This window comes from Eschrichtius robustus, chromosome 7, assembly GCF_028021215.1.
Source record: "Eschrichtius robustus isolate mEscRob2 chromosome 7, mEscRob2.pri, whole genome shotgun sequence".
Classification (NCBI taxonomy): domain Eukaryota; kingdom Metazoa; phylum Chordata; class Mammalia; order Artiodactyla; family Eschrichtiidae; genus Eschrichtius; species Eschrichtius robustus.
In genome coordinates this window covers 120,524,326-120,535,319 of record NC_090830.1, presented here as the reverse complement: position 1 = coordinate 120,535,319, position 10,994 = coordinate 120,524,326, and the positions used below count along the sequence as shown (strand labels likewise).

Genomic DNA, 10,994 nt, shown 5'->3' with positions numbered 1-10,994 from the left:
ATGCTGGAGTCATTCTGACACCTCCTTCTCCCTCAATCATGAATTTTACCTGCTGGATATTTCTCCAGTATATTCTTTACTCTCCAACCTCACTACCTTTTCAAACCACCATGATCTCATGACAGCTATAATGGCCTCCTGGCCGGTCTTCCCACTCCTCACTCTCGACTCTCTTCAATTAGCTTCAAGATTAGAACGCGCTTTTAAAAACACAAACCATTGCAGAAACACTCCCATGGCTTCCTACTGCTTTTAGAATTAAGTACACAGATTTGGCTTTGGCTTACAGAGGCCTGCATAGGTCTGACCCCTGCAAATCTCTCCCATAACGTACTGGCCTTCTTTTGTTTGCTCAAATGCACTGTGTCTCGTGCCCCAGAGCCTTTGCACACGCTGCTTGTTGATATCTGCATGGAATGCTCGGCCCCTATTCAATGTCACTCAGCCAACTCCTCATCATCCCTCAGGTCTCAGCTTAAATGGCACCTTCTCAAGGAAGCTTTCCTGACCCTCTATAAAGAGCTCTCACAGCATCTTGTATTTTTTCATAATATTTATGAAAACGTAATCATTTTTTAAATAATTTATTAAATGCCTATCTCCCCCTCCCTCACCCCAGTTCCCAAACTGTAAGCTCAGTGAGGGCAGAGACTATACCAGATGATATCCTACTTTCTATGTATGCAACTGTGAACAAGAGAGATGCAAAGAAAAACACTCAGTAAAGGTCCTTGGGAGCACAGATGGGAAATAAAGAGGGAGAATCAGTGGGAAGGACAGTTGGTTCTTTTTTGAACAAATTTCTCCTTTATGTTTGGAATACAGGAAAAACAGTTTCCTAGATGACTTGAAGGAAAGTTGTTTTTGAAGAAGTATGTGCATTTGTTGTTTTTGAAGAAGTATGTGCATTTGTGTACGTATAAATATCAATATATTTTCTTTCTTCCTCATTACTTTAATAAGGAAATCCAAAAAATCCAAGCTTAGGCTTACACATAAAACTTGACAAAAATGGAACCATCTGAAGGAAAGGCATCAATTAAAAATCAAGACCGTGTTCAGAAAACTCAACTCCCTATGGCAAACCACCATTTTCCTGGATTCCAAATAACAGGAATAAGCAAAGAACTGAAGAAATCCCTGGTGTCTATTTCACTTTTTGTGTGATAATCTTCTTTTAATAACCTTTTTTTCCCCTCTTCCAAAAATTACACGGGTCCTTTGGGGACACTAAAAATTTTCCAAATCTTTGGTGGCATCAGTGTAGTTCTAGAATTCATTGCTGTGGGACAGCATCGAATCTGTCAACTGAAAATAAGAAATGTCCAAACAGCTGCCAGATTGGAAAGTCTGTGCAGCAGGGTTCACACCAGTCCAATGTTACCTGGGCTCAGGGCTGCTGAGGGTAATGAGACCACATGACAAACATCCAAACACATCCATTCCACAACCAGCAACCCCGCCACAGCTGTCACCCTGAGAGATCAAACACTCCTAATATACAGCTGCTATCCAAACTACTTTTGCAACTATCTTTACGTACATACCCTAAAAGTAGTACATGGCTACTTTTACCTGTTGAGGTTTAAAGAATGAGGCCTTGGGGAAGTGTCTAAAAAACATTTGGGGTCAAGCCTGGTGCCTAACTGGAAGGTCAAGCAGAGTAACATAATGTTTTGGTTTTCACAATACCTCCTACATATTATCAAGGACATAGAAAGTCTCTTATCTCACTTGGCTTTTCTACAGGCACTGCCCAAAGAGGACTCCTTTTCTGCATGCATTTCTCAAAAAATTGTCTTGAGCTGTAGCAGCATGTAAGAAAACTGCCCTTACGTTTTCCATGGAAGTATGGACCACTTGCATTAGAATCATGGGGTCGAGGGAGCTTGTGAAAATGCAGATTTCACAGCCGCATTCTGAATCTGAGGAAATTAAAATGAATCCACTGATGGAGAATAACAAGGGAGCCCAAGAAGGCTTCTGACAGGACCTAAAGAATAAGAGGTACTGATGTGGGAGAAGGAGGATGCAGAGTGCTTGAGGCAGGGGAAACCAACGCAGGAAGACTCTACATGGGGGCGTGCTTCAGAGACTGGAAGGGGGGTGTAATGGGAGATGGGTGAGAAGGAAACCAGACAGGATGGGGCAGAAGGGGCAGGCTGGGAATGGCGAGTCATTGAAGAATCTTAAGCAGTCAAGTACCATGGGTGGTTTGTGTTTTGTAAAGACTGCTCTGACGCTGAGTGGAGAAGACATTTGGAGGGGCAATAGACAAACTCAGAAGACCATGCAGATCTGGAGGAGGCTAGTAAAAGTGGAACTAGAGAAATGTACAAGTCCCAGGTATGAGGTGGAATTGACACACACTCATGGACTGAAGGTCAGGGTAAGGGGGAGGAAATTTGGGACAACAGCCAATTTTGCAGCTTCTACAAGGGGAGAGTGGTGCCTTTTGCTCAGATGGGCAAGGCTGGGCATCAAGACGTCCCCTTGGACCTGTTCAATGTGTTGGGTCCTACCTGTAAGGTGGAGATAATTCCACCAGCCTGAATGGCTTTTGTAATGATTGGAGATAATACATGCAAAGTTCTTTAAGAAACAGTAGGAGCTCAATTAATAAAAAATATATTTTAATTAGGCATCAGAATATTTGTTCGTACACTGGACACGTTTAGGCTATATTTCTTCCTTTTTTCTTCCTAAAAACACCATTATCTTGAAGCTAAACTGAATAATGCCCGCCACACAAATCCAACCTCAGAGATCTCGCACAGAGATTTTCTCTGCCTTCACCTAACTCCAATGTCCAATACCTGACACCACACACTTGATTCTCTTTGGTCTACTTTGTTGGCAGGAAACATCAGAACCATAAGAATTATGTTCCCAAGGACGTGTGTGTGGATGCAGCTCATCAACTGTCAATCTCACATGCCAATGGCTTCTCCCCCCTCTTTGGTCTCACCTCTATACTTCAAGCCCATGAGTCTTCTCAAGGTTTCCCAGTACAGAGCCAACCATCACAATTTCACCACCCCTGAGGCTTAAAGACGTTGCAGAGAAAATTAATCTCACCCTTCAATGGGGAGCAAAGGAGACCCTTGCCCCTGGCAATGAGACAAAGTAGGTGCTCACTGGGAGATCTCTGAAGTCCATTTTAAATGCCTTAATGTGATCAAGAATACAGCCCTGTTCACACCAGGAGAAATCAGATGGGCTGTGAGCAATTAAACGATTCCAAAATTGTTTGCTGGAAGAACAGGAAGAGTCACTGGGGGAGCAAGCAAAATATCACCTGATCCCTGACCCTGGGTGACAGTTCAGCTTCTGTGCCTTTCATCAGATTTTGGGAAAGTAGGCTTGACATCAAAAGACTTTGGCTGCCAGAAGAGGAGGAAAGTGAAGATCGTCACTGAAGGGACAAGTAAAGCCAGAAAAAGAAACCACTCAATAACTCCAAAGCACCTAGAAAATGACATGATTGGGGACAGAGGCTGAGAGTTCATCACATCAGCCTCAGCAAGGACCAATCAAGTCTGTCTGTTCCAGGACCACAAGCACAGGGGAGTGAGTGGCAGAGTAAAGCCTTTGGAACTCTCAAGAGCCGGAGAGCTCAACCCAAAGGAGGGAGCAGTCCTCACCGAGGGACCAAGCCATTACCATCCAGCCGTAACAACTGGATGCAGGTGGAGAGGTGGCACAGGGCAAGAGCAGGCTGGCAGAGGTGCTGCTAAAGAGGCTGCCAGCCCCTCCCCGTCCATCCTGATGGAGTGGACTTCCCAGCTCTCCAGGTAGACTGCCTGCACGCTGGCCTCTCTAATCAGGGAGAAGGCAATGGTCAGGCTCAAACATTCAGCATCACTGGGACTGGTACAAATGTCATTCTACAGCTGTAGTCACTGGTCAAAGGAATGTGAGACAATCCCATGGTCTTCTCCCCAAAACTTCTGCCATGGGGCATTTAACCCAGGCCCTGGTCACAGGGTTGTATCACCAGCATCATGCTAAACAGAAGGGTGTCAATTCCATTTATAAATTATCTTCCAGCCCTAAGCCATTCAAACAGTCGATAACCTTGATTATCCCCTGTCAGGGCTGCAACTGTGGAAGGAAATCAACACCCAGCAGAGTAACAGTAGAAATAAGCCTTTGCATCCTTTCCTTTGGTACGGCCGTTACCAAAGGAGCATGACTCGTGTCTTGTCAAATGAAGTCTGAAGAGGCAGGGGTTGAGGAGTTTTTATTTTTCATTTTAATTTTTGAGACACAGCAGGATGTAATCAGCTTATGAGTTAAATAGAGACATCTGTCTGGTTCTACTTGAGACCTCCCAGCTTGCTGTGCTTAGCCCAGAGTCCTTTTTAATAATACAATAGGATAAAGATTCGGAAATATGCATAAACACCAAAAGATGGAGAGTGGAGCCACCCCCTTTCCATAGCCCTCCCCCCACTTCCCCTCAATCACTGATTCCCTGCCTCCCAAGAGTAGAGGCCCTGCTCTCTCTCCAACAGGTGAGAACTGACAGCCTGTCTACAGCCAAACTACATCTAAAGGTCATGGCACCTGGAGGGGCAAGAAGGGGAGCTTCCAGAAAAAGGAGCGAAAAAGTCCTTCAAGATTGGGGTCTTCCCTGTACTGCCCTGGTTATGGATTCTCAATACTGCTGCCACTATTGGACACCAAGGGCCTGGAAAAAGCATTCAATTGGTCATTCAATGGGTATTTATTGAGCACCTACTTTGTGCCAGGCCCTTTGCTAGATGCTCAGGAGATAAAACACGATAGATACGCAAGTGACATGCAAGTGGGGATAGAGAACAAAAACAAACCAGCTCTGTTTTTAGTTTTTTAAGGAACCTCCATACTGTTCTCCATAGTGGTTGTATCAATTTACATTCCCACCAACAGTGCAGGAGGGTTCCTTTTTCTAAGAGAAAAACAAATACCGTATGCTAACACATATATATGGAATCTAAAAAAAAAAAGGTACGGATGGACCTAGTGGCAGGGCAGGAATAAAGACGTAGACATAGAGAATGGACTTGAGGACAAGGCGGGGGAGGGGGAAACTGGGGCGAAGTGATAGTAGCATCAACATATATACACTACCGAATATAAAATAGTTAGCTAGTGGGAAGCAGCAGCATAGCACAGGGAGATCGGCTCGGTGCTTTGCAATGACCTAGAGACGTGGGATAGGGAGGGTGGGAGGGAGGCTCAAGAGGGAGGGGATATGGGGATATATGTATGCATATGGCTGATGCACTTTGTTGTACAACAGAAACTAACACAGTATTGTGAAGCAATTATACTCCAATAAAGATCTATTAAGAAAAAAAAAACAGCACACAAATGAGCAAGGTTAGATGGAGAAAAGGTTAAGGACTATGGGGGAGACAGAGTGATGGAAGAGAGGGTCACTGGGGGCTGGGTGCTTGCTACAATAGCCAGGGAGGGCCACTCTGAGCACATGACACCTGGGGCAAAACCTGGAGGCTATGAAGAAGGCGGGTTTCAGCAAAGGGAGCAGAAAGTGTATCACTGGCATCAGTAGGCATAGCAGTGGAGCCATTCCCAGCCATGCAAGGTGAAAAGAGACAACAGACAGATGTAAGGAATTATGCACAAGGCGGTTCTGCCTCATCCACATGCATGGCACTGTGTGCACATGTACATGCATATTTGCGTATAAGATGTCCCATGTTCCTTCCACGGCTGGAGCGCCCATCTGGCTTTATTTAGCAAGCCCAAGACAGATCCAGAGCATGTAAATAAATGGCCAGATGAATATATCAACCCAGTTCACAGGCCACGGAAAACCATCCTGCACTAACAACAGGGCTTCCTGCTCTTCTTCACTCTGAGGGTACCATCACCTGCTCCTCCTGCTGTTTTATTAGGGAAACCTATTAGGCACGCACGGAGAGCAAGGCACCTTTCCCTCCAAACGGTCTGGAGTGGAGACAGAGCTCCCTCGCATTTTACGGTGAGCTCGGGGCTGGATTTATGCTGGGTCATTGTGCCCCATTAAGGTTGCCATGGTTACACCAAGCCCGTGTTACCTGGACTTTTGATGCACTGGTCGCAGGGGCAACAGCTGCTTTGTTTCTTCTGTAATTTGCCAGGAAAGTGGCAGAGAGGCTCGAGGTAGACATGCTGGATAGGACCCCAGGGTTTAGAGAGACTGCAGGTGGACAGGGCACACCCCCTTCCAATGAAAAAGCAAGGCTCTTCCCTAAATCCACTAGCCTGCGAACGCCAGCAGGGCAGGGACCCAGACTGATAAATCTTAGTCTCCCCCAGCACCTAAAACGAGACCTGGCGCATAACTAACTCTCAATAAGTGTGACTGATTCATTTTGTGGCAAGGGAAATATTCGTAAAAGAATTCAAACGAAGAATCCACCTCGGGCACTACCTTCTTTAGAAGTCAAGGGGTAATGAAGAGGTTACAAGGAAAACTATGTGCCTCTCACTGCAAACTGGAGATCACAGAGAGTGAAATTTCTCCAGATAAGGGAAAGGCTCTGAATATGTGGGAAGGGAGGCAAGTCAGTGTCAGCCTTCCGAGAAGCAGACAACAAGACAGCGTTAGATGAGCAGAGGTTTATTTAGGGAAAATGCCTGTAAAGGATAAAAGGGCAGGAAGCAGGAGGGGAGAGAAGAGCCTTCAGACCATGATGCAGGCCTAACCCCCAGGAGAGGAGGTGGTGTGGGGGGGAGGAGGGAGGGGGGAGGGAAAATTAGACTTCAGGGCAGCTCCGGGAAAGCCTTGGCCAGGCCGATGGAAAGGCTCTGAGAAAAGGTTGTCTGTTAGAAGAGTCCCACGCTGAGGAGGAATGGCCAACTCTAGTGACCCTGCTGCACTCAGTCAGGGGCTGGGTGGACCCAGGGGAAATGTGGTCTCACCATGAATGTGGCGGGGAATCCAAAGGCAGGCAGCTGAGGCTGTGCAACTGCTGTGCTCCCCGTGCCCCAGCAAGGAGATCTGAGCAGGGCACCTCCATGACCCCCCGGAGTGGGGAGATCTGAGCAGGGCACCTCCATGACCCCCCGGAGTGGGGAGATCTGAGCAGGGCACCTCCATGACCCCCCGGAGTGGGGAGATCTGAGCAGGGCACCTCCATTAGCCCCCAGAGTGGGGGAATATTTGGGGTGGGAAGGGGAGTCTGGAACCAACATGGTTGGAGGTGTGGGGAATGTCTTCAGGCCACAAAGACAAGATGAGGAGGTGGCTGGGAGGCTGTGCCTATCCTGGCTGGTTGCCTACCAGGGTGTGCTCTGCCCTTCCTGCTGAAACCCAGAAACACCCTAGACTCCCGTGCAGCCGGAAGCGGCCATGTGACCCAATTCTGGCTGCTGAGATGGAAGCATGGAAGCAGAAACCTGCTGGATGTTGATAAAAAAGGGACCGGCTCAACTGGCAACGTGCCTGATGCTCTCCTCTCTTCTCCTCCTTCCTCCGGAATAGGGACCTGAGGCCTGCAGGGGAAGCAGTCCTCTCGCTACCATGAGATGATAAGCCTGAGGATGAAAGCCATGTGCTAGAGATGGCAGAGCACAAAGACAGAGGAAGCCAGGAAAACCTCCGCCAAGGTGGAGCTGCTGCCCGTGGGAAGCCCACCTCCAGAATCCTTGTTATAAGAGAAAAATTAACTCCCATGGGATTAAGCCCTGCAAGTCAAGCTAGCACTCCATGCAGTCAAGCCCAAGTCCTAAAATAATCCGGAGGAGAGTCACACGGAGAGTGAGCAATGGAACTCCTTGTCTTTGGACAAGACATTCAGTAAAATCCCCTCCCCGATGCCTGTGGATAGCCTTGGCAGGGGCAGAGAGGGGCTTCTGGAGGGAGGTGGGCATGATAGAGTTACTCCGTGTTTAAAGCATGCAGAGAGCAAGAGAAGAGGCTGTCCAAAAGAAGCAGTCACCTGCACTATAAATGAACGACTCCCAAACCCTGCCCTCAAGTAGTTTACAATCTAAGTGAGGGGGAAAAGGCACAGAAATTCTACCTTAATCTAAATATTAATCTTTACATTCTGTGGTTTCGTCCCCGGGCCACTCTTACCCCCATGCCCACCACCCATGACAGACATCAGTAACAGTCTCAGGACTTTCCCCTTTGGGCCTAGGGAAGGCCTGGCATCCTCCCTGCCCTCAGGCAGCCCCTACCACTCAGGTGAGGTTGGCCCTTGAAATGAGACCTTATTTACCTGGCTGGATGTCATCTGCAAACTTGAAGATTTTAGGCCACGGAAAAGAAAGCTGCAATATGCTTTTTCCTCTTATCTCAACAGACTTAAGTAAGACAATTTTCCCCTAGGGATCCCCAGAATATGATTTGCCTTTCAGATACCAGTGAACATGAAACAGGTACCCAAACCCGCCCATCGCTTTGTGGCTAATGTTAGAAAGTGATCCAAGTGATCCAGTCCTTCCTCTGGTCACCAGAGGGGGAACGCCTGCTTCTGAAGCTCTGGGAGGAGGACTAGACCAGGGCAATTACCGTGACAAACGCTGTACATTCACAGTGATGGAAGAGAGATTTCCAGGCCATACTTCACTTGTCACAATGTCAATCTCAGAATGTTAGCAAAGACGTTCACTTACCATCACTGCTCCGTGGGTCAAGCACGGGAAATCTGATCAGTTCTGTGTTCTATGAAGGCACGGCTCATGGTCCAGAAACTTAATTAAGGCCTCCAAAGGAAACAGAAAATTCTGGTCTTTAAAACATGAAACCAACTGCCCTCGCCTCCCCTCGCATCCCCAGGAAACTCACCTGGAGTCAATCTTCTCATCTAAGTGCAAGTTCCACAGCCTTTTCCAATTGCCACAACAAGAAGAAGTTCCCCATGGACTTTTTCAGTTGTTTCTTCAATCTGGAGAAAAAAAATTTGATCAATAATCATGTAATTACATTTCCAGTTCAAAGACCATTATCACTGGATGGGGCCACCTCGGAGCTTCAAAGATGAAGTCCATCTGACAGTGAAGAGTTTAGTAAAGGGGTGTCACTGGTGATGAGGGGAGGCTTTATGAGAATCACAGTCACCATCTGGTTATATGATTGGAGCCCTACCCTTTGGCAGACTTTCACTTTTTTTCTTTTTTTTAGGGGGAGGGCGGGCAGAGCAAACAAAAGACAGAGTATCTATTTGGGAAACAACAGTTTCAAAATTATCCTGAAACCAGAATCTATGGGCCAGAATACACCCTCTAAGCAAATGAGTGAGGTCTTCAATAATTGCTCACTTATTAAATAAAACTTTTAATTAACTATGTAGTGTTTTCCCACATTTCCGTGATAAGAATCACTTGGAGTGCTAGAGATTAATTCCATTAACTAATACATGGAGCCTGGGGTGGGCCAGTAATTTGGAAATTTTAATTTTACAAATACTTCCAGATGATTTTAATGATCAAGGAAATTTGGGAAACACTGATGAAATGTGCTTTTCTGCTTTCTTTGCAGATTTTAAGTCTTGAACACCTGGTCCCAGAATGACCCAGTGAAAAGTCTTATCCAGTCCAGCTCTAGGAAAGGAAAGTAAGTCTTCCGAACATTTGGTTTGTTGATTCCTAGAAGACACTTCCTCATTTCCATTTCCAGCCCAGGTCTTCTAGATCAGGTTTTTCCTTGAGTTGAGGCATGGCAATCCAGTCATTTTTAAAGATTGGTTTCTTATTAAAGGATCACATTTAATTAAATAACCTTTTCTTGCTTTTGTCTTGTTCCCTTTTCCCCTGAAAATTCTGTTAAGAAGTTAGGGTGCTTTGTATAGACTCAATATTCTGGCCTTTCCACCTTAAATCTCACACTGACGACCCCCTGTATACCAGCCTGGATCTCATTGTTTTCTTTAACGGGTCCCACTCCCTTTAGCGTCCCTGTCAAGATAATATCTCCTTCTTCCAAGGTCATTATCTTCTAAACGTAGCTGATGATGTAGGGGGATGGAAAAAAATCATGAAGGATATTTCACCCGCCTGCCTGAATTAGCCATTGACCTTGAGCCAGAGCTTCAGGTGTTGAGGGTCAGGAATCTTCTCTTTGGGCACCAACACTCTGACGGGGCAGGAGGCCGTGGAGCTCTTGGCCTGAGTCCCAGGCAGCCCCTTCTTCTTTCACTCTTCCTGCATGTCCCTGGCGGTCACGTCCAAGCACAGAGCGCAGCCGGCCACGCAGTCCATGGCCGCGGCCTCCCGGCCGGCGCAGAAGCGCTTGCGCATCACCACCCGCGGCTCGAGCTCCCCGTGCAGGCTGTACGCGTAGGTGGGCACGAGGACCAGCGGGCGCAGGCGGTGGAGGCTCCAGGGAAGAGCTCCGGCTGGCTCTCCCTGCAGGGCGCTCTGCAGCTCCCCGCCAGGGGCCGCGCGGCTCCCGCCCGCGCACACGATGCTCACCCCCCACCCTCAGGAGCGGGACGGCATCCTGGCGGCAGCCACGCTCCTGCCCGTGGCCCCCGGAGTCACGTGGACTCCGCCTGGCCGGCCATCGGACGCCTACAGCTGGCAAGAGAGGACCGACTACCTCGGAGCGCTGTTCCCCCTGACTCTGCCCTCGGTGCCTGGGAGTCGCGGTGGGAGTCCCCTTGGGAGCCGCTGCCCGGCCTGGGGCCGCAGCCTGGTCCCCGGAGAGAGACGGAGGCTCCGGCGCAGCTCTCCAGCCGACGCTGCCTCTCAGGTGGCCCTCAGGTCCGCAGCAACCCCACACCGGGCCTGCAGACTTTTTCTGAGAAGAAACCCACGCGAGAGAGTGGCATGGACATATATACACTACCAAGTATCAGATAGCTAGTGGGAAGCAGCCGTATCGCACAGGGAGATCAGCTCCGTGCTTTGTGACCACCTAGAGGGGTGGGATAGGGAGGGTGGGAGGGAGGGAGACGCAAGAGGGAGGAGATATGGGGATATATGTATATGTAGAGCTGATTCGCTTTGTTATAAAGCAGAAACTAACACACCATTGTAAAGCAGTTATACTC

At 48.0% G+C, this 10,994-nt stretch overlaps 1 pseudogene; it reads right to left on the bottom strand.

Moving 5' to 3' along the window:
* Positions 1 to 10,005: 10,005 nt before the first annotated feature.
* LOC137767792 (oxaloacetate tautomerase FAHD1, mitochondrial-like) lies at positions 10,006 to 10,407 on the bottom strand (annotated as a pseudogene).
* Between the last annotated feature and the right edge of the window lie 587 nt (positions 10,408 to 10,994).